The sequence below is a fragment of the Grus americana genome, chromosome 2 (assembly GCF_028858705.1).
Source record: "Grus americana isolate bGruAme1 chromosome 2, bGruAme1.mat, whole genome shotgun sequence".
Lineage (NCBI taxonomy): Eukaryota > Metazoa > Chordata > Aves > Gruiformes > Gruidae > Grus > Grus americana.
Genome location: NC_072853.1, coordinates 72,710,722 through 72,735,818, shown reverse-complemented (window position 1 = coordinate 72,735,818; position 25,097 = coordinate 72,710,722). Strand labels below are relative to the sequence as shown.

General features: G+C 40.2%; 1 long non-coding RNA gene across 1 annotated transcript in view; it reads left to right on the top strand.

The window, feature by feature from the left end:
* The first annotated feature begins 727 nt into the window (after nt 1–727).
* Nucleotides 728–25,097, top strand: part of LOC129202996 (uncharacterized) — a 42,759-nt gene continuing 18,389 nt past the window's right edge. Inside the window, exons 1-3 of the long non-coding RNA XR_008575885.1 lie at nt 728–849; nt 20,805–21,003; nt 24,328–24,379. This is a non-coding gene — a long non-coding RNA (uncharacterized LOC129202996). The remainder of the gene's footprint in view (nt 850–20,804; nt 21,004–24,327; nt 24,380–25,097) is intronic.

The window sequence follows — 25,097 nt, the reverse complement described above, 5'->3', positions numbered from 1 at the left end:
GATATTCAGCACTCTAAAAAAGCTTTCCCTGAGAACTCTGCAGTTGTCCTTCCCAAGCCCTAGAGAACCGCACCCAGAAAAATGAGCTCGTTTGTCAGCTATGCCGAGTGCTTCAGAGTGAATTTCAAAACAAAGCAAGGATCTTAGATGAACCGCTCCACACAGACTGTTCCTCATAGCCTGAAAACTAGCCTCGCAGAGGCATGACTGATTACGTCAAGGCCTGCAGTTCTACTGGTCACATCGGGTGCTGTGCTGCTGATGCTCGCAGTGATTACACTGAGTGAAGAGGAGTAATCCATTACCTTTATCACAACACTTTTGATCATGACAGACAGAAGTGCTCTAAACATAGTACATGATTTATTTGCAGTGCTTTCTAATTTAGCCACTGAGACAAGTTAGTTACTGAGACGGAATATCAAGGATATCTTACAGTGATAGATCAGCCTAGAGAAAGCAATTTTAATTTCTAGAAGGTAAAGCTTTTGGAAAAAAAAAAAATCAGTGACAATTAAGTCTCTGTTCAATACTCTGCTCTTTTTCCCAGACGTCAAGAGACTGCCACTAATATATGATCACATCAGGAACTTCTGCTGCCTAGTACCACTGTGTTCCAGACAGAACAATTCAGGAACTGTTCATATATAACCACCTAATTTGTAACTAATGGTTTGTAAGCTTGTTGTAGACTTTTTTGTCTTCCTCAGTTTTTATGGGGAAATGGCACTTCTTGAGAGAGAGAAGAGACTGCATCTATAGATTCAGAATATACATGTCACTGATGCAAAGTATTTTTCTTGAATTCCTCCTTCAAAATGTGACTCCTTCAGTCCTAAAATCCCAAAGGTAAGCCCACCTGCTAGTCTCTTCTTTAAACCATGTATGGTGGTATTTACAATGTATATTTACCATTTACATATATGTGTGCATATATATGTATATACATTATGCATATATACACACATATATATAAAACCACACAAAGATGTTGCTGCATCTGAAAATTTTAGCCCAAATCTGAGTTCTTTAAGGTGACACCAAACTAAGGCTAAATGCCAAACAACATTTATAAACCCCTTAAGTGCTTTCAACAATTTTATCTGGTGTCTAAAGATTTGGCTTTGGCAGGGCTTTATCAGAGTTCAGGAGTTATAACTTAATGCCAGAAAAATGATAGTAATTGCAGCATGTCTGTAAATGTGAGTTAACTAAGCATTACATGTGTTATTACGTCAATAGTCTATTCTGCTGTGAAATGTCTTATAATTCTCACTCAAAGAATACAAGGAAAACAACAAAAAAAAGAAGAAAAGACCTATTTCTTCAAGTCTAGTGGGAATACACTGAGTAAAAGGTCAATCAGACTTCCAATAACAAATAGTAGTTACATCAATGACTTTTGTGGTTAAAAGAAATTATTCTCTTTTTTTTCCCAGTTTCATTTTAAAAACAATTACTATACTTTTATATTTTTCTATTACATATTAATATATAATTCAGTGTCTTGGAAAATTTTGTAACTATGAGACTGAAGTTGACCTTCAGACTCAAAAGTAACTACACTTGACTTTTGGGACTTCAGTGAAAACACTTAGTAGAGTAGGCTACATTTATTTTGGAAATCATTGCTATAAAGCATAACATACAACTTTTTTTTTTACCACATTACATAATATAAAAAGGACAAAGGAGGTGGCCAACATTTCAAATTGCCAACAACTTCATTTGACTTCATTTGACCTTCCACTCTCCATAAAATGTCTAATGAGGAAACACATGCAATTGATGCAAACCCACAGACAGGCATTCTCTTCCTCAGAAACACGAAAGCCTAAGATGGGTCATGAGAGTTCATCAGCAGTCCCCTGGAGAGGGACTGTTTACAAGGGCATGGAGTGATAGGACAAGGGGTAATGGGTTTAAACTGAAGGAAGGTAGATTTAGATTAGATATTAGGAAGAAATTTTTGACTGTGAGGGTGGTGAGGTACTGGAACAGGCTGCCCAGAGAAGTCATGGATGCCACATCCCTGGGAGTGTTCGAGGCCAGGTTGGATGGGGCTTTGGGCAACCTGGTCTAGTGGAGGGTGTCCCTGCCAATGGCAGGGGGGTTGGAACTAGATGATCTTTGAGGTCCCTTCCAACCCAAACCATTCTATGATTCTAATTCAACAGCAAAGTGGCATATTAACTCACCTCCTCAGGTCACTCTTCTATGTAAGATGAAGGTAACCTCTGTCCAACTAAAATTATGCCTCTCTTATTATATAATTCTATGGAAGGTATTTTTATTCATTTTACTTCCCAGAAGTGGAGCTTATAACCCAGAATTTGATGTTTGATATTGTTCATATAACTTGTCTGCTCTAAAGCTGTTAATGGTAGCAGAATGATCTAAGCATTTAGATCTTGCAAAGCTTACTTTTTATGACATGCTGTTAGTACTGAATTCAGCAGAATTATTTAATTTGTTTTAAGGATATTCAAATTGCCGCTACATGTGACTACAGCTTTTATTTTCTGAGAACCTAAAGCAAGACTTTCTCATTGCTCTGTTTGCCTCGTTAAAGCAGGCTGAACCGCTGTCAATAACCACTCCTAGATCTCTGCTTCTAAAGGAAAAGTTCCTTGTTTAGATTCATTACCACCTGTGAAAAAAATAGATTTTTCTTCCTATTGTACATTTATGTATACAAGTTGAATTGTACCTACTTTTTGTTCACTGAAGTAAGTCTTTCTAGATTTTGTGTGCTCCTCTAGCTTTTCCTAACATGGATGGTCATATGTAATGACCACATCTTCAACTCAGTCTTAAAATCACCACCAAAATTGTACAAGAGCAATCCCAGGACAGATCTTTGTATGCCACTGTTAGGTCACCTACATTTTGAAAAACAGCCAGTACTTAAAACATTTTATGCCTAGCCATTATTTAATTAGAGACAAAAATTTACCTGTCTAGCATAACATAATGTCCCTTTTTCTTACAAACATAATCAAAACCTCCTAAAAACCTGGATGAAATATGACAGATTTTTTTTCCCAATATTTTAAATAAAGTCTTCAAATAACTTCAAAGACCAGCTGAGAACTTTAAGCAGAAACTGTGTTGTTGGTCAGATGACATAATTCTGTTTTTCTAAGTATATGTTTCTGTTCTGACTACCCTATGTAGGATATTGCACATTCACCTGCAACTCCCAAGCTCACTCTTCGTTGCATTTTCAAAGTGATGCTCCCTGGTGACACTTTTACAGCAACCAGGAAGAACTCCTATTTTAAGGGATATATTGCATGTGTTTATCAGAAGCTTTCCAGTTTTGGAGCTGAGATCCCTCACAGCTTGAGATGAACACCATCTGGTCCTGGCAGTTCACTAGAATTAAGAGTCCCAAGTTGTTCTGTAAATTTCTCCCTTGAGATTTCTTCCCTTCTTAACAGCATACTAAGGACTAAGGTTTCCCTTGGGTGAAATCTCCTTGGGATGAGAATTTCAACAAATGACATCTTTAGCCTAGTTTAACTGCTTCAGGCAATTAGCTTTTCTTTAGTCATGTCATCTGTCTTTAAACTTCCTTTTCCCATTGATCTCTCTGTACCTAGAGGTCCATGGAAACAAGTGCAATCCTTCTGCCTCAGACACATGTTCATACTTCTTGTGTGGTAGCAGTATCCATCTCTTTATTGTAATGAAGAAAAATTCTTTACTTACAAGATTAGAAGTTAAAATGGAATTTTTCATCGGGCTTGAAGATGCTGAGCTGCTTTCTGCTGCCTGAGTTTACTTCTGAATCCATGTTTGGGTTGGAATAATAAGGTCCAGAAAACTGCCCTGCAGGATGCTCCCTTCTAGCCCTCAGACTTTGCCCTCTAGAATAAAGGGGTGGCTTACAGCAATGTGGGCATTATAGAAGATAAAGATACCTTATGTACATCCGGTAGCACAGCAAAATGAAAATGGAAAGGCTGGAAGGAAAGAGGCAGAATCTGAAGAGAGCCAGCATTGCAAAGAGAAGTACATGGCTGACCAGTGGATGCATATAAAAAAATCCTTTTGGTTAAAGACGACAAAAATGTTGGTGGCAAGGTCAGAAGGAAGGGAACTGGAGGAGGTTAATCAAAGCATGAACAAGGGCATGTGTAGTAGGCTAGAAAGACAGAGACACACTTTGACCAGATGGGTCAGCATGCAAAATAGCCAGCAACGTGCAGTGGTTAACCAACTTCACACAAAAGACACTACATCTTCTTCAAAGATGAGCAAACTCTCACTAGGAACTTTAGAGGAGGCTTTGCCCTAGACAAAGGAAATTTGGGGTCCTCTGGTTTATCTTCTCCCAAGGATATAAGCCTGAACACTCATAAGCTCCAGTTGGTCCTACTGGGCTCCCAAATTTCTGAACACTGCATTGTGGGACCCTGTGAGCAACACTTTCTGGCTATCAGGAAAGCTGTCTTCTTCCTTTTCTTGGAAGTCAAGTCAGAGATCAGACCAATTTTCTTTTAATGACAAGAAGCCTGCTGCCAAGTCCAGATGCTCCCATAAGTGACCTTGTTGGACTTGGATATGACAAAGCGGACTCTACTGGCCTCTGTCTTTGCAGACCCACTGAACACTGGTCTCCCATCCCAGGAGCCTCTGGGTTGCTGCATATATATATGGGTGCATCTGTCCCCCTTTCACATTTAACAACTCAATTTTTCTCCACAATCACTCCTTTTCATCCTTTTTCCTTCAATACAGTGACTCATATACAGTATTCAAAATTATTTTCAAAGCTGCTGAGTTAAATGAACAGGCCACAGCTTACCAAACCCTGACAGAGAAATTAGAGGCAAGCTGATAAACTCAAAGACACACACCAAAGGTGTAATGGAAATACAGAATCCTCTGGGTGAAAGTACTTTTGAATAAAGAAGGCATTTTAGGAGAAAGATAAACTGCTCTCCTAATAGTGGATGGTCTTTTCTACTCTTCAGCTTTTTCTTCAATACACCTGAATTAAATCCACCTAAAGAACACACAAAGCTTTCCTCCTCTTTGAATACCAATGGGTCAAAACTAAAAGCAGCTCTGAATTGCAGTTCACACGTGGCACTGACAAAGCCATGCACTTCCCAGAAAGCCCTGTTAATACTTGTACAGCACACACTACTAAAGATATTAATGGGCTCTAACTAGTGGCATTTAATTCAGCCTCTTAATACACTTTAAGCCCAAGATTAGGTGTCTCCTCTAAAATCCACATCACTATTTGACTCCAGATCCCCAGAACACAGTTCTTGTGTTGACATCAGAGATGTCAAGCACTTACTTAGAAAGTTGGGACAGGTCATTTCAGAGCTGGTGTTCTGAGAGCTAAATGACCCAAAAAGCCAAGTCTTACGCTCCTGGAGGCTGGAGCTGAAATCAATTGATTCTTTGTTTTGTTGTGTTTTTTTTTTTTAACCTAGGGTGCAAAGCAAAATAAGAGGTAGGTTCATGGAGTCCCCAGCAGAGAAAGGTAAACTTGTGCCCTTCCCTCTGTGTACTGCGCAACGTGTTCTGCTTCTTACCCACGCCCACAGCCCAGGGACCAAAGCAGTTATTTTGGTTATGTGCCATTAAAATCATGTTGTTCCGAAGTGACCTGCCAGAGGACAAAATGACAGTCTCTAGAAGCCAAGGGCAAGGATCCTCATTTCAGATTAAGTCACAAGACCATTTTTCTTTTCTAGATGTGACTGTATCTCATATGAAGGATATCTCCTTTCTTTTGGAGACACTACACTCATTCAAGGCAGTAGTTTCACAGTGGAGGTGGTGCTGAATGCTCTGTAAGCAATAGGGTTTCAATTAAAGTAGAGACAGAGTTTTTGGCTCTTGGAGAAGCACTACACCAGTAAGTCCTAAGGACTCCAGATGTTTATCCAAAGAAATGTCATGGTAACAGCCTCTCTGACACAGCTCCTCTGTGCTGCAGCATGCTTCAGGGGTTGTCATAATGACCTTCTTATTTCTGCCATTCCTCTCCACTCCAATCCCTAGAGGTCTGCAGCTTTGGCTGACTTAGCTTCTTCACAGTACTTCTGAGACTTCATCACGACTCCTCCAGTATTGCTGCTGTCCTGTTCCAGGGCTCTGGATTGTTGCAGACCGCGTTTCAGGTTACAAGCCACCTCCTTGATGAATGATCTCAACATCTCACTATAAGCTTCCTGGAGACTGGATGCTTTCAACTGGAAAGTTGGGCTGCCAAAGATTTTCATCACCTCAGAAGACCCTTTGATCACTGGACAAATGGTACTGCTGAGCTGCCACTTAGATACAAGGATGCTCCCTTGCTCTGATTATGTAGTTTCTCATACCCCTGACTATTCCAGATCATAGGCCTGCATCAACTCTTACATCAGAGTGCTCAAAGCCAAAGGGACTTGATGCCATCTATTATAGAGATGAGAGGCAGGGATAAGCAGGGAAATGTTTTCCACATTTATTTTGAATGATTTAACAACCCAACAATACTCACATCTCAAATTTTGGTTTGTGCCCATTTCCATATAAAACTGTGTTACTGCTAACTGGCAATAAATAGGACAGGACAGGACAGGACAGGACAGGACAGGATAGAACAGAATATTTCAGTTGGAAGGGACCTACAACAATCTTCTAGTCCAACTGCCTGACCAATTCAGGGCTGACCAAAAGCTAAAGCATGTTATTAAGGGGAGTCTCCAAATGCCTTTTAAACACTGATAGGCTTGGGCAATCAACCATCTCTCTAGGAAGCCTGTTCTAGTGTTTGACCACCCTCTCAGTAAAGAAATGCTTCCTAAGGGCCAGTCTAAACCTCCCCTGCTGCAGCTTTGAACCATTCTCACATGTACTATCACTGGATCCAGGTAGAAGAGCTCAGCACCTCCCTCTCCACTTCCCCTCCTCAGGAAGCTGTAGAGAGCAAAGGACTATAAGAACCATATTAGGGGCAAGCTAACATGAATGGGAGCTGGAACAACGTGCTAGAAGTGTCTGAATAATTAGTTTGAGGCATACCATTTATTCTGGTAGTTTAATCTCACATTTTGTTTTCAGGGTGGCCTATTTTAGCTATAAGCAGTTAATTTTCTCTTAATGGGTCGGAGTTTTGCAATCCCATGATTTCCTACAGTTGCTCATGCATCAGTGGCTTTTCCACCTGATTGCCCAGTGAGACCTCAGAGGTGCAAATATATGATTCAGACCGGAAAGTGTAACTTCCAGTAACAGTTAACCGATTCATCCTTTGAGCAAACACTTCAGTGAGACTTGGGATTCAAGCTTGCAGCAGCTACCGTAATGGATGCCATATCCTTGGGCACTGTTGATTAAGTACTGTGCTCCTTTTGCAATCTCACAATATATTCATCTTTCCAAATAAAACATTTTTGGGCAGCTTTTACACCTATTTTTCAGAAAGCTCCTCTGGGTCATACTAGTATCAAACTGGGGAGGGATAGGGGGAGGGATCAACCCACTGATTATGCCTTTTGTTTCTTTCTGGTCTCAGACCGGATGCTGCTCTTCCCATGTAGTGAGCCTGCAACAAGACTCTTCAGGCACTGCTCTCCAGAGCATTTCCAGTATCACGTAGCTGAGCACACCCAGAGGCTTAACACGCTGCTGGGGCATGTTTCTGCAGATTTCACACAGACTGCCTGTGAAACAACCATGTGGACAGGAGAAAAGCAAATCACTGACCCCAAGGCCTCCTCGCCAGCAATTCTCTCAGAGCAAATGGGCATAATCATTTTGTCTGTAAGCTCTCCCATTGCCATTTCAAGCAGGTTTTTTTCAAATAACAAATAAATTGCTTCTTAACTACAAAGTGCCTGTTCCTCAGCAGCTCTGCTCCCTTCTGTCAGTTTTCCATGCACCCCCAACATGATGCTGGGTACAACAGCTGGTATTAATGGGGTGACACAATGTAAGAAGTCAGTTAATGGACAAAATACATGAGATGCACAAACAGCACATTCTAGGTAATAAAAAAAGCACAGCTTGGCCCCTAATTTGGATCAGCTTGCAGAAGAATCAGCTGATGTATGGGTATACCTGAGTAGCAGAAAGATCTTTTGCCCAACAGACTCAGTTTCACTGATGTGCATAAAAACTAATACACAGTTATTTATATATTATATTATACTTTATAATAACTTGATTAATAATCATTGGCTGTACCTATGCTTAAAGCCAGGACTACACTTAAATGATTACCTAAAGATGGATCCTTATGTGTGAGAATCTTAAAATGCCCCACACCACTGATTAACAACTGTGTATCACAAAGAGAAGTGAGGCAGACAAAGGTTAAGAGATGTGCCTTAACCTTTTCTAACGATCTGTGGTTGTTAACCTTAAAAGTGCCAAGGTGGTAGCTAAAATATGCAAACATCAGCTAAAATCAGCACAGCTCCTCTGAAGGAAGGAGGATACCTACTTGTTTGCTATTCTACTGGAAGCTTAAAATAACCTCTACAAAGAGCATATTACGAAACCAAAAATTAAATCATTATCCAGCAAAACAAACACCTGGAGGACAAATGGCTAAAACTGCCAACTGAGGCTTAATTCTTTAGCAGTGTCAAATGCCTTCCGCTCCTACCTGACTTCTCGAGGATTGTGGTGTTGCAGATCAGAAATGAGGGGCTCAGGAAGATCAGTAGAACAGGACAAATGCAGTGCTGAACTCCCAGGGGAGCTGGTGGGATACCACTGGTGGGAATGAGATGGGCTGTCAGCCTTCCACACAAGCTGAAGGAGTGCAAGTGTCAGAAAAGAAACTGTTTCTTCTTTTACTTGCTTTAATATACATAGTCTTTAAATCCAGGGCATCTTCTCAGGGAATAGACAGAAAGGTACAGTTAATGGCTCCAAGGACACTTCAGGTTATTATTTCTTTTTATAGTTAGCTGCTATCCATAAAACTGAACTAGTTAAAATAAAGGAATGTGTTAACATTTTTGGATAACAACAGAAATACAGGATTTTAAAAAATGCTTGTTTGGAAAAGAGGTTGAATGACCTCATGCATTTCTCAATTGCCCTGCAAACTCTCTTCTCAGCTCCTCTTAACTCACCAACCTACTCACCTACCCAAACACAGGAGAGATGTATTAGTTCTCCATCATACTTGATAAAAAGACAGTATTTTCATGTTTGTTCTTAAAGAATATCTCTTTCCAGCCCAGTTTCCTGCAAGCTATGTTAATTCCTCCAGGGTTCTTAAAATATTCTAGAAACATCACTGGTTTATCTTAATTACTATCTCAGTTGGAGTCACCAAGCTACTATCTTCTTTGATTTTGTTGTCTCTGCAAATACAAATAAAACTGTACTTCGCTGATTCTCTGCGACAAACTAGGCAATACATGCATCCACCTCTTACACAAAGAAAGAAAGAATTAGCAGACACAGCATTCAGAAAGTATTACTTTGCCAGAGATCAGAGTGGTGGGGCAGAATGTCAATGATACACAGGACTTTACCTACACTCCTGGGATTGTACAAAATTTTCTGGAATACGAAAAAAAGTTAAGGTCATTGTGTGAAACAAGTTGATTCCCTCCATATTACTGTGAATGACAGGAGCATTTTAGTAAATGCTCTTTTAAAGTTATATAAATTTTCAGATTTATCTCAATTTGGCTTCATGAAAACTGAAACTTGTGGAGCAAAGATAATTTAAAATAGCTTTAGCAGCTAAGTACTTTGAGGCAGGGATTTTTTCACCTTTTTGGGTAACATTCATTTCTCTCCTTGACATGAAAAAAGCTTAAAGACTACATAAGAACCTGGGACTTCTTGGAGGTGTGACTCCATTTTTCTCCTTACCTAATATGTACTATTTCTTCACTATGCCAAACTTTGACCTCCACTGCATAGTACAGTCTTACTAATGTTGTTTCTGTCTATGAGTTTTATACCACTTCCTCAAAATGGATGAAACAAGCTTTTTTTTGTTGTGATGGACACCAAAATCATCCCTTTAGGCTTCCTTGCAGGGAATGCTTGGTTCTCAGCTCTCACACAATTCCTCCTAGCTTTTGTGGTCCATCCGTCCCCAGTGGTGGGAAGTTCTCCCAAGAGCATGTAGACTGTTATTCATTCCTTGATGTAGCTGAGGCTTGGCTGCTTTGAAAGGTTTGGCTTCTCTTTCTTTCCTCCCTCCCTCTCTCCCTCTTCATTCCCAAGCTTAAACTTAAAACATAGGCCCATGGATGGTGGGCAGGGAGGGAGGAAATCCCCAACCCAAACATCTGAGAGTCCCCTACTGTCAGGTCCATTAATCTGCAAATGCACACAATGCTACATTTTTTCAGATCCAGGTTGTAACTGGTAAGATCTTCAGGACATGGATTCTCTCATCTTTTCAGGTGATATTCTACTCCCTAAAAGGGCTGAAATGCCACATCCAAACTCATTTCTCAATGCCTAATCACACAAGTGCAGCCAGGGTTGCCGGGCCTTGTCAGCACTCCCTGCTCACAAAGCTGACAACCTACCTCCAGGTAAATGGAAAATAAGGATGTTTTCTAATATTTTTTCACATTTATTTCATATATTCATTTTAGATACTTAGTGAAATCTGTTAGATGGTCCTTACGCTTTTTTGTTGACTATCCCAGAATGCTGTGTGCACCTTTATTACTCAAGAACCATCTCAAAACTTTTTGTATATCTGCTTTTTAGCCTGCTTTCCTGAGGAAAACCATTTCTTCAATCACATTGTTTGTCAGCCCCTTCTCCTAATAATTTTTTTAGCCCACTGGTCAATATCAGTCAGATTGAAAATACAGGTGAGTTCCTGAAGATGTGAAAATTCTGCAAGTTCTGTGGAACTAAGAGGTCCAACTAAAGGGAGGAGACTATATTTGAGTCCCTAATAAGTGAAAGACTGGCAAAAACAGCCCTATCTGTTCCAAGAAGCAGCACCTTACAGAACTAATCAACATACACAGATTTGTACAGTTAAACATGTAGGGAACAAGGAGAAGAACTACGGTGTGCATGTGTACCTGCACAGAAGGTCTGGAGAAAAAGGGAGATTAAGCGGTATGATGGAAAAAAGAGGCATTGTGGAAAGTGGCATTCAGGACTTTGGAAGGGGACAAACTATAGCAGTGACAGATGGCCATGAAGCCTCAAAGATGAGCGGGTATTATTCTGGAGGGCAGCACATTATATGGTACTCAGGACACAAACCCATAGGACATCAAGCTTCACGGAGATCCACTTCATAAGGTCACAGAAACCCTGGTCATACTCCACATGTTACTGTTATTTCTGACACTGCTGTTATAAGTGCATAGCTGAGTGGCATTATGTGACCAAACATCTGGGTTGTGCTATCTGCAGTATTATATCCTATGCAGTTCTGTCACAGGCCAACTACTTGGTCAGCTGGTGCCTCTGTGGCTTCAGCAGGCATCCACCCAGGACAAACATCATGTTGGGTAACTGTTCCCTAGTGTCAGGGGCACACGTAAGAACTTCTCACCTTCTTTCCTGGTAGGGTCTGAAGTAAAAGCAGTAGGGCAAATCACTACAAGAAATGGCTTCCTTGAGCTGAGGACTTGCAAAAATTTAAAACTGGTATGAAACACTACAAAAGCAGAATAGTGAGTCAGCCCACTTTGACCAAATGTCAGCGACTACAAAAGGCCCTTTTGTTTTCAGGGGTCCAAGAAATGGCCCTTTTCTGAGATACCTTCCTGTGGTTACCCTAGTACACACTGTGTGCAGCTTTCAGGCCACCTAAAATTCTAGAAATGCATCAGATCCATCTTCCCTCCAATTAATAGTACTATTCTTACCTGCCAGTCAGAGGAATTTATGTTTTTATTTCGTAGAGAGTGGAATGTTAATCACTTTCACTATTTTGCTATCACTGAAGTCAATTGGAATTATTACAAAATGATGAATAAGCGGTAAAATAATTTTTTCCTTGGATCGTATTTGCTTCAAATATTCTTGCCAGAGCCAGTTTAAGGAATCCACAAATTTCAAGGAGACTTGCCAAAATAGATTTTGTCATTCTGATAATTTGCTCACTGGAGCATTTCTACCTTCAGTATTATCAGGATAATGACTATGACCTGGATTTCACAGAAGGAAGGTTTGCAAGGAGAGACAGTATCTTACTAGACAGTGATATAGCTGAAGATAGGAGATGAGATTTCAAGGGTACAACCCTGATATCAAACCCAATTTCACAATGCTGCTGCTGCAATCCGAGGGGCAAACTCTCTTCCCCCAGACAGGCAGGGACGTGGAATGGATGCACAGGTTCTCTTAAGCAGTCAGCAGAAGTTGTAATCCCCACCGTGGTGGATACCAGTGCCTGAACAAGCTTTCCTTCTTCTTACAGAGGGAAAGAGCTGGGCTCCTACAAGAAGTCTTGGGTCTTCCACTCAGACATGTTCTCAGTCAGCTTGTTTGTACTTCAGCTTCCCTTTCAAGTTGTAAAATTGTTGTAAAATTACAAAACACCCTTCCAGTAGCTTAGCACAGACCTTCAAGCCAGCACCAGTAGCGCTCTATCATACTGACGCTTTTTTTATCCTGCCTATCCACTTACGACAGAAATCCACAAAAGAAGCCTTCCATGAGGCAGCCCTGTCTGATGAGCTGCATGGGGTGGCCTGTCTCTTTAGCCCTATGTACTATAAACCTACTGCTTTCACATTCTGGGCCCTGTTGCTGTTGACTCAATTGTAGCACCGCTACTTCTCCCAGTTGTTAGTGTGAGGTTCCTTAAGGAGCAAGTAAACAATTTTGTCACATTAACAGCATTTTTATGGCATATGCTGCTTGTAAAAGCACTAGTGTTGAGGGAAGCAGCCTTCTATCAACCCAATGCTTTCAACAAAAAACAGGCTCTGTGGGTTTATTAGAAGGATTTACAGTACATTATCTAAGGATCGCTAATTGCAAACTAAGCTCGAGACACGAATCAAAACTTCAAGCTATAATATTCAGTAACAGCATAAAATGCATTAGGCTTTTCAATAAAGCTTAGCTGCTACAGCAAGGTAAGAGATGAGATTTCCTTACCAAATTTAACTCAGGATTTTTAATTATGGGTGAGTATTAACAATTCAGCTTCTGACCTTTGCTATAAATGTACATGTCTGTAGTTTCGATTAGTCCAGACCTGTCCAAATTGCAAACTGAAGGTCCACTCATGCTCCCATTTCAATCAACTGGGGAAAATGCAGGCAGGCTTCCTTCAACCTTGTTAAGTTTAAACTTTGAATTCTGTGGAAAGACAGACAGAAATAAATGTCATTTCAATGGATCAAGTGGATTTTCATGCCTCTGTAAAACCTGAGCAATGCTCTTTTTCATAGCATAAGGAAAACCATCATCTTTGCGATAATCTGGTATGGTCCACTGCAAGAGCTATGTTTTTTCTCCCACCTAGTGAATTTTAAGCTAGTCAAGCCCTTTCTCAACAGGCATCTGCACACTTCCTTGCTCTGACAGAAAGTCTCACAACTTTTTGGTTCTGTCCCCAGTTTTGTTATGGCAGATGCATCCATGGTAATAACTACTCTGCTAGCCTTGCATCTTCCTAATTTTGAGACCTTGAGAATATGTGGGGAATAAAAGTCATAGTTTAAAGTTCCATAATTAAAAATACCTAAATAAAGAATAATTGTTTCAATGCTTGTGGCACATAAGGAAATGGCAACTCCAAAATTCACTCTACGTGGTTTCTGCAAAAATCTTTCAAAGATATTTTAATTTTTCATCAGAAAGACTGAGGCATATCACTCAACACTTCTGTTCATAGCAGAAATCTGATTTACTGAACTTGATTTGCTACTGATGATGATCAAGATTCAATTAAAATGCTAAAGGAACACCCTCACTACATTGTGGATTTGGAATGAATTTCCCCTTTCTGTCTTCCACAGGCTCGGATGTATGATTTCAGGAAAAAAAAGTGCCAGGGACATTAAAGTTCATATTTAGACTCAGCTAAGTCTCTTTTAGACTGCAGGATTTCTTTTTCTTCCTTTTCTAAGCTATTCCTTTCCCTCTAGCTACAGCAGCTATTTATTTGTGAGTTAGTTACTTTAAATCTCTTCCATTTTATAAGGCACTTCACTTTTGACAGCACTGGAAAAAATGCAGCTTTGCCTTCTAAATTTAGTAGAAGAAGAAAAAAGAAAAAAAACAGATTGTTTGCTGGTCTCTGCTTCTATTCTTCTGTTCCAAACTATTCTCCATAAGTTCCTGTCTATCGCCTTTTGTAAATAACATCTGCTTTTCAAACTCCCTGTCTGCTAATTAGTCTGAATCGTTTGTAAGAGTACAGTACTTATTTGGAAATGTACAAATCAAATGCTAATGGGTAGTAACAAGAATTTCCCACTCACTCAGCATTTACATCAATATCCACATTAGAACTATATAATAATAATAATAATAATAATAATAATAATAATAATCCCCAACCAAAAAAACCCCAACCATCTAATCTAGAAAATTTGCTGGAGGAAAAAAAAAAAAAGGTGTTTAAAAATTATGCATTTGGGTTGACATTGCCAAATACTTTCAATCTTGAGAAAGATTTTTCTGGTGATATGAATTTATTAATTGTCCTTCTTATCTCTTTTCCAACATATCAACTGGTTTGGGGATATCTCCCCTCTGCTGTGGAGAGCTTCAACCCACATCCTTTCTTTCTCAAGGTCTCATCTCCAGGCTACAAAGTAATCCCCACTCAGTTGCTTTCTGTCTCCAGGACTATTTAGAAATTTCATACAGAACGAAATAGTGCAGACCAGCTCCATCAATACAGATTGAAGGAAGGAAGTCCTGAAGTACTTATTTCCTGATTATTAAGGACTTGCTATTAAGAGATGGAAGACAAATATAAATCTACTTTGCCTATGGCAAAATATGGCTTTGAATCAAAAATGTCTACCTTCACAAGGTAAACTTCCTGAACTGCAGGATAAACCCTAAGCTCTGATAAATTCAGTCCTAATAGTCTTTCATCAGTAAGTTCCTTAGCTGAATTAAGCACATTTAAGGACGAAACAGAAAAATTAACACGCTACTTTGATTAAAGCCTGACTACATGAAGTTCTCAAGAGCCAGCTGGAAACAGAACCCTGAGCCAGAGCCGTGTCAGAGGGGATTCTGCACAGCTTCACTCTTGGATGTATGTTTTTTCATGTGTTTTATGAATGATCTGGAGAAACATGTGAGTGCTATCTGTAGAAAAAAACCCAAACAAACCCCAAAATCTGTTTGTACACCACTTGTTAACAGCCACCAAATCATTCCCAGAACAGCCAGCTACTGGATCCCCATTCCTCTGAAATCTTAGACAGACAATCAGTATTTTAGGCAAATCCTTGAAAGCTGGAACTAACATAAACACTCACCCCAGTTCTCGTCCCTCAGGTACATCAGTGTTTCTTCTGGAAAAACATTATCTTTCTGAACCTCAACCTTCTGGCTTACAGTTTAATTACTCGAGAGGCATATAAGCAATGGTGCCAGACACGTACAGAAGCCAATAAAGGCATTATAAATCATTTGAAAACAGCATCTCTAATGCCAGGTTTGCCACTCTGGTGCTTCTTTCCTTTGGAAAGAAGCAGTCCTTGGGGAAAAAAGAAAGGTTGCTAGGTTTGGGGAGACAGGGAATTCTCATTCCTCACCTCCGGCAACTGGAAATGGCTGAAAAGCCCCACATAGCTCAGTTGCTGCCACCTTATGACTAGCCAGGCCCTCTGACAGGTAATTTCACTGCTAGGGTGATTCCTTGACACCAGAGCAAAAGAATGGCCATAGGAGTTCAGACCAAGAGTCCATTTAACCCAGCATCCTAACTCTGACACTTATGGCCATAAGTGGCCACCAAGGGAAGGAAAAGAAGAGGGTAGACATATATGCTCCTTTTCCTGAGTATTTTCCCAACTTCCAGCTCTTACTAGTTCAGAAGATTTCCTGAATCTGATGTGGTTTGTCTACTTTTTAAACCTCAAAAGGTTTAAAGTTGAATACTCTTCCAAACATTCACCAAGTTCACTTGAAACCCACGGAAACTCTGTGCATTTACAACAACCTTCATCAAGTTCTCCAGGTCTGCTATGAGTCACTTCCCTGAGACAGGAATGCGATGCAATGCAAACACGCCAGAGCCAGCTCTAAAGCCACTAGTGTAGGTGCTGACAGAAGTTCAGCCACAGCCTGGGCTGACCATTTGATTATTCGCAGAGCTTCCCCACTGAGTTTTGCAGCTCCTTTGAACCTCTGCGGTGCCACAGTGACACTGCTTCCAGATCACAGCTCAGGTCTGTGGGCAGTTATACTGACTGCAAATTCAGTTCTGGTCTCCAACAGCTCACTCCTACCTAAAATTGGTACAGAATCACAGACTTCCTACTGGGGCACACTCCATAGTGGTGGAAGTCCCACACTGACATAACAAGGAGCAAGAGTAATCTGCTAACACCATTGTCCTGAAGCACGTAATGAGCAAGGACCAAGATGTAAATTTCCATCCTACTGTCCCCAAATACCGGTGGCACATTTGAGAGCAAAGTTTGACAGTGAATTAGAAACCATCCAACTGCAGAGCAGCAGTCTCCTATTTTTTATGACTCCCATTTTGCATCTTTCTCAGTCAGTACAGCTTGAGCTCGGTTCATCTCCCCGCTCATGAAAGTTTCTAGCCGAGTCACTTATCAATTTCACCCAAACTGTGCTATTTCCATCTCGATTTGTCATGTTTATGGTAACATGTTTACTATTTAATGTTCATACAAAGCTTGGAAGATAGAAAGCACTGTCTAACTGCTAAATGTTGTCATTTATACAGTTCTTAAAATCTCCAAGGCAGGAAACACACATACAGGAGGCAACTTGCAACGCCTGTCTTCCAGGACACTAGACCGAGGGGCAGTCACACAGGGGCAACCGCAGTGGCTAGCTAACACAGTGAAAGGCAGGGTGCCGGCAGACTCCCGTCCCCCTGGGAGCACACCTCTGGCACCTGAGCCAGCGCCGTCTGGCACACAGAGCATATATTTATGGTGCCATATAAATGATTCATAGGAACACATTCCTTATTAGTTCAAGAAACAATGAAGGATTTCTGTGCACTGTGGTCTATTAAGTAATAGTAATGGATCTCAATTACTTGAAAGACCTCTAATTAATTTCTATATTGGCAATGCCTGAGTTAAGAGGTCGGTCAAGAGATTAACTCCTGTTCCCTCAGTGTTGCTCAGCCTTTCAGTACCAATTTCCATGAGCCAGGCAGAGTTCCAAAATCAAAAACCTAAAGAGAAAAAAAATCTAAAATAGCTATTTTCATTACCACCTCCTCCTTCCCTCACTAGTTGACAAGAGATACTGTAATGCAGAAGACTAATGGAGGTAAAAAAAAGGTTTTGCCGTCTAAAAGATACCTTCCTTGCTCTGACATAATCCTCCTGATCTATTTAAATTGCTTCCCTCCTTAACCTCCCTCTCCATTTTGGCTGCTCGTTTATTTTGAATTTCCTTCTGAAGTGTTCTCCTCCTCCACTGCTGACTGAAGAGTTCTAAGCCATACTCACGAGTTGGATATTTCCTCATATTCCTGTGCCTAAAACCAACTTTTCCTCTAGTTTTCTGAAAAATCTAATCTGTGGTCAGCTGCCAAGCTTGGACTACAAGGCAAGCTGTATGCTGAACCTCTTTGTATGCACTTTTTATTACAGAAGCATACATCAACCCTGGGATGACAAGTGAAGCAGTTTCAACTGGCACATTTTTGTTCTACATTACTGAAGTACTTACATCCTGCTTCTAAGTACATATTACTCTATACAGGGTATGTCTATAATATACACTTACAGTGTAAGCACCAGGACTATAATTTTCAAACAGCGGTTGAAATCCTCAGTCACTGATACGGTTTTGGCAACATACTGCCTTTCATTTTTCATATCACTAACTCTGTTTGACTTAAATGCTTTCAATTTTAAAAACTGTTTTCTTATGAGTTCAGTAGTTACATCTCCGACATCTCCTGCACCATCTAAACTGAAGTATGAAATCTCATCAAGATCCAGGAAATCTGATGCACAATGTAGTATAAGGCAGATGACCAATGCCCTGTTAGTTCCCGAGCTGTGGTCTCACCCCCCGCCAGCTTCCCCCAAGTTATATACCGAGCATGACATCATATGGTATGGAATATCCCTTCGGCCAGTTTGGGTCAGCAGTCCTGGCCATGTCCCCTCCCAGCTTCTCGTGCACCCCCAGCCTCCTTGCTGGCAAGGCAGCATGAGAAGCTGAAAAGTCCTTGATTTGATGCAAACATTGCCTAGAAACAAGTAAACCATCAGTGTGTTATGGACATTATTCTCATCCAAAATCCAAACCACAGCTACTAGGAAGAAAGTTAACTCTATACCAGCCGAAACCAGGACACAACAGTAAATAGCCAATCTTTCTAAACTAAGGCTGCCATTACCAAGTTTCTGAGTCTGCACTGACCTCATAAGCTAAAGACTAGCAACTCCATGGCTTTCAACAGGTTGTTTGACCAGAATAGTCTTCAATTTTGCAAATATCTCTTAAGATGAGCTCAGCCTAGGCCAAAGACCCCAGCTGGTAAGCAATCTCAAGGAACACAAGCCTTGCTGGGTGAAAAGCACAGGCACACTTTGGTCAGCAGTTCCTTTTCCATATCCCAGCTGCTGCGTTAGGATCCCCATCTTCTTTGTCAGTCAGCTTAGCCTCACCTCCTACATCTTTGCTTCACAAAAGCAATGCATTGAAAACAAATGACCCAGAACAGTGAGTCACTTAATAAGCTCTAGACTGGTGAGTGTGAACAAGTCAATGCTGGGCATCTCCATCAGGATTCTGCACCAGATCCCTTGCAGCCATTACAGCAAAGACAGGTGCTGGAGAGAATCACAGCCTTGCACAGGGACCAGCCCAGCAATTCCCACACCATCACAAAAGCGCTTCTCAGACTAGTGGGATGAGGGCAGCAGGGTACAGGACAGTCCAGGAGTGATATACAGTGGTGGAGTGATAATTTTTTTCTTTTTTTCTTTTATGAACAGCTTTATTACAAGGTCTAAATTTAGTCTACAAATGGTACTGCTTGCTGGCTTAAAATGTTTCATTTATTATATTCCAAAGCTTTATACTTTAAGGAGAAACTTTATATCTCTTCTGGCCAAGTTTGAAGGCTGGGTCTTTTTTTTAAGTCAGTACAGTACAGAGATTGACTGTGAAGACAGAATTTAAGGAAAATAACCTCTGAAAAGTTTTTCCAAGGCAGAATTAAAAGCAAGAAAAATCTACTTTTACTCAGTTTTTCTTAATGGGGTGCCCAGTGAGTCAGCGCATTTAGAAGTCCTCCTGGGTTATGGCAGCTTGTCTACTTTTATGTTTTGATCCTACTTTGATTCAGCTTCCTTCAGATATAAATACTGTAAACTTGAAAGTCAACCTGAGGTCAAGTGCTGATGACAGCGGTATATACATTATAAGAGAGTAATGAAGTCATGTGTTACAACACTGTAAGATATAAACTGAGGGTTTACGCGGTCATGCTGCTGCTCCTTGTGCCTCTTTGAAGGCTAAAAAAAGGGGCAAGACCTCACAGAACACAAGTCACAGCTCCAAACTGAGATCTGATAAAAGCACAATGTGGAAAGCAGAATAAAAATCTATTACCCCCACTAAAAAGTTCAATAAGGAGTTGTAACTCAAGGAACCAGAAACACTATTTTTGGAATGACAAAACCTAATAAACTTCAACAGGAGGGAAGATTCTTAAAACAAACTGAACAGTCATTTCTTGCCCTGTAAATATTAGAAAGGAAATCAGATCCATTCATTTGGAAGCAACTACTGCTGTAAAGGAGTTGGTTTCTTTTCTTTTTTTTTTTTTTTTTTAAAGCCGAGTCACACTAATCAATCCCAGCTATGATACAGAAAAAAAAATATGTGAAACTCTTTCCATATGCTTCCCTCTGTAAACAGCAATATTTTTGAAACAAATTTTGTATAAAGAATTCCAGAGAGTAAGCAGAATAGTCTTAAGTTAGCTTCTAAACAGCACTTCTCAGAATTATTTAAAACATATGGAAGAACTGGTCTTTTGGTTAAACAAGATTCTTGAATCTGAGATTCAGTTTTATGCCTGAAATGGTTCTTGGTAGATTTTAAAATAATTTTACTTTGCCTGCTTCACCATTTCTGACTCTGAGTTACAGACCCTTAGAACACATTTTTTTCTTCAAGACTAACCATAGCTGGAGCACATAATGTAAAATTCCCAGTTCTGAAATGTCTCAGGAAGTGGACACTTAATTTCAAAACGAAGTTTAAATGGCCTAAGGGGTACATTTAAAGTACTGTCAGAATCTGAATATCATTCTTATTTGTTGAGACAACATTTGTAGCTGATATTAAACTACAAATGATATAAATAAGCTTTCCTGATACCAGCAGCATTTATAAGTGTGATAATACCCAGTCACATATACCATATCTACAAGTCCTCCCTGATAAGATTTTCAGAATTTTGCATGTATGTTCTCCAGTCAAAGGAAAATATCTCTAGGTCAATTATTCAATGACCTTAAGTCACAGGGCTCAGGTACAGAAAGCTTTGAGGTTTGAGTCCTTCTTGCTTCAGGAATTAAACTCTTTTGCTACTTCATAAATAATTAAGGTAGCCAGCAGGTTTATGCAATATTTATCTTATTTAAATTCACCAATGTCTGCCTATTTCCCTGTGCTCAAAGTCCAAGAGCAAATAGGTTTGCTCCCTCATGCTTGTGTGCACAGTTCAGAAGATCACTGTGCAAAACAGAACCTCTCAAAGCAGGTTCTGTGGACCAAGTGGAGACAGATCATCTGGACCAACTAGCTGGCTCTGCTCTTCGTCTCTGGCTGCTGCCTGTGAATTGAAAGATCAGAGACTCTTTCATACGGCTATTCCAGGTAGGCCATTGCTGTAATTGTCATCAGGGAAATGTTGTAATCTCACATGGGAGAGGATATAAATAATTGTGAATGGGTTGTGGAGTATCCAGCAGACTATTCGTCATTAAGACATGACCTGTGCGGTGAGCTACACGTAAGCAAATCTTGTTTGGTTCCCCATGAACCATTAAGGATTTTTCTTCACTCTTAAAGGTGATGTCATCACCAAGACTAGACTATGTTACCTTTCCTTATATCAGATTGTATAATAGCTAATCTGTTTATACCAAAGGGCAGACACTTCACCATGCTGGGCAACCTGCCCCAGTTCAGATTCAAAAACTCAAGATCTAAATACAGTTTGAGGCCTGTAAGTGGCAATGTTTAAGGTTTACCACCTTTCAAAACCTTACTAAACCTTACTTTCTTCTGTTTGTCTTCAACCAAGACAATCTGAGCACTACACTGTCTTGCGACTGTGAGGTCCATTACTTTTGGCATCGAGGAAGATCAGAGATGCCTTCAACAAAGAGGCAAAGAGGCAAAGAGCCTCTCAACAGCTGTTGAGTGCTTGAGGGGCTCATACCCATCCTGTCAGGGCTCTGCATGCAGATACAGGTTGTACAGGCAGTAGGAAAGATTTGGGATGATCCCGGGAAGGGTCTAGGAGAAGTGCAGCAGCCAAGGAGGCACTAAAATAACCAGCAGCAGGTTGCCACAGACTGTGCTAACTCAGGACCAGAGGAAAAGGATGAGCAGGAGACCAAGACAGAACAAAGTTCTTACACAGTTGCTGCTCTGAAAGGAAGTTAAAAGTCAGAGTGAATACAGAAGGATTCAAAACCAGATTGAGTCTCCTTGGGCAAGTTTTGCAGGGTCACAGATCTGTCCCTCACCCCTGCACCAGACACTGCGCCAACATGTGCATGTCCCCTTCCCCCTTTTCTCCCCTGGTCAAGTGACTGATGTTAAGCACTGTTTTGTCCTATTTTCTCCTATCACTGTACTAAGAAACATAGTAGACAGAAAGGAAAAACAGCCTCAGCTGCAAAATTCCCTCCTTAGTCATAGGTATGAGAAAATGCTTCACTGTAGACAGGAAACGTGAACACCCATTCTCCTCCCTTTCACCTCCTGGGACACTGGGTTCAGTTAATGGAAATATCAGGGGAGTGTCCTCTTAGAATTTAAATGGCATGTTATTACAGGGAATTAAAAAAAAAAGATTTCACAAATTTTCTCACTGCCTGTATTGTTTTAACTTTTGGTTACAACATGTATGCACTTCATAGCTCTAAGGAGATCCAGTACCCTGAAGCCCTAATTATCAATACGGTATGCTCCCAGTATCTTTGTACATAAAACCAAATTAGCAATGTCCACTGGGCCAAATTCTTCCCTTGTTCACACTGGTACAACCTGTCTTAAAAGTAAGTGGGACCCACGTTCAATTTGCTCTGCCTTCATGTAAAGTTTTATGTCTTCCTTAAGCACACATTTTATTACTAGGTGTCTTATTTCCATCTGCTCATACTGACTCACACAAAAGTCTCTCTTTAGGGCATTCTATAAACAAACTAATGAGATGAATACAAATTACAGCAGCCATTCCTTCTACCACAGCCTTCCCAATGCAAAGGCCTGTATTTCCAGAAGGGGTATATGGAGTTACGTTTCCAAATGGGAGCTGCAGATTTTGTTGATTTAAATAAAACAGTCATGTTTTTTCCAAGAGATCCACAATGAAAATTATGCTTGTTACTTTGACTATACTCACATATACACATTTTTTAATTAAAAACTTAGTGAAAAGTGGTAGACCTTTGATGGTATCAAGTGACTTTCTCCACAGCAGCTCCTTGGGGTCAGCTCTAACTGTATTCCTGAGCCAGGTACGTGCCACTGACAATTTCGCATCTACAGCACCTAGCCATATAACTAACACACGTCAGTTTTCCCAACCCCTGACAGAGCTGAGCAGTGTCTAGTGATCTCTGTGTCTCCAGAAGCAAGCCCTGTGACTGCCCTTGGTTCTGCAACATGCTGAATTCTCCTGAACACTATTTTGGATGGGCTGCAAAGCAACAGCCTGCGAGTTCAAAGGAAGTTCCAGAAATCACTAGTCACTGGGCTTTCAGCAGAGGTAAAAAGCTGCAGCCAGGGAAGGTGATATTTGGGAGGATTCATCTGAGGTGCAGTATGTTCTCATTGTTCTTCAGCTGTGACATCCACATGTTGCCACTCGGTCAGAGAAGCAGATACTGACGTTAATGAGATGCCCTCAGCAATCTGCAATTCCCTTTCTTCAGCGGACAAATACCCTTTGACCTAAATGTTCCTTTTTTTTTTTTTTTTTTGGCAGACTGTTTAAAGTATAAGCCAATAGATGTATTTTCACCTTTTTTGTATTATAAATCTGAAGAGCATAAAAAAGCAAGTAGCAAACAGTCAACTAATTAAATTCTTCCTTGGAAGAACAGCAGCAATAGCACAACCTTTTTACGAGCCACATGCTTTTAAACTGGCTACTCCACTTTCTGATTCTTTAGCCTCCCTTCTTTCTTCTACTTTCAATATACAGTTAATGAAATACTGGAATTAATTATCTCCACAGCAATATTCATCAAAGGACTTCTGCTTTTATGGAAGCCAGGGAAGAAAAGTTACTAGGCAAATCTAAAGGAAAAATGCACCCATTGGATTCTTACAAGCAGGCTAAATGTTCACAGGATAAAATGAATAAAACTGGAACCTTTTTTTCAAAATGTATTTTCTCTCAGCTGATGTCTCTGAGTGGTGCTAGTATTACCTATCTTGATGATGAACATATTTTCAAGAGCATTTTTCTGCTAACAAATAGACATTCTGAGAGGTAACCATATGTTTAAGTGCTCCACAGAGCCATGGTCTGAAAGAGGAAAGGGTCTTATGGAAAGTGTGCTGAGACAAAATCCTGGCCCACAGAAGTCAATAAGAATTTTGCTTTTGATTTTAATGAAGCCAGGATTTCACTCAAGAGAACTGCAGAAGGGTCAACCTATTTAGAGAAAAAAAGTATCCAGATGTCTCACAGTATTATGGGCTCTAAATCAGAAATTGCTGTAGCACTGTGAAACCTTTTCCTCACTCCCTTTACTGCATGAAATAGATTGCCTTATTTTTAACTAAAAATTATTTTTTGCCCAATAAAGCTAATATAAAAGAAAGTACTGGAGAAGAAATGCAGATCTACTGTATTGTGAGACATACAAATACCTGGTTTGTCTTACAGCTTAATCCTCCTGCAGAGAGTTAAATTTCTCTTTTTTTATGTTGACAACCACATTTATTTCTACTTCACAGATTTATACCAGAGTAAAAAAGAAAACAATGAACCTCTAGACTAATAACACAGGTGGTATTTTGGTTTTGTTGGTTTTAGTGGGTTTTTTTCTAAATGGGAAGATGATAGAAGATTCACTAGCACTCATAGGTATACATGTCTGCAAGGCTAGGCAGAGATATGAATGGCCATTTTTACTCAGCTGTCTTAAAAAACTACACATGCCTTCAGTTAAGACCACGTTATATACCCATTTCAGAAACCAGGGGAATTTTAATCATCATGCTATTATAATTTAATTGCATTCAGCCTCTTTTTCTTCTCCCAATCCCTTCCAGACACTGCTTTTCTGTTGTGTCCAGACAGTATCCTGTTGAGTTGCTTACATTCTGCCATATCTTTGCTTAGAAGTATACACAAGGACAATATAATTCCTACCAAAGCTCTCACCATTTGTAAAGCAAACAAAAAGTGTCCTCAAAATGTTCCATCATATACAAAATTAGACAATGTTACAGTCAAGGAAAATTCATGTATTTAATGTGGCCTGTATTTCACTTAGTGCCTCTTGGTGTCTCCTCCCTGATAGGAATGTATATGGAAATAGAGCACAGTAACTTCTCCATTACCACCCAGCCTTTTGCTTGAGAAATCCAGCACTTCAAGCCCAGGCTCTTTGACTCACTCAGTCTCAAGCTTCTGTTTGACAGTGCAATCTGTCACTGTCAGCCTACAAGGAGAGGCCAACAACAAACCCTGTAGTAAGTAATCAACCCACAAATACTTCTAC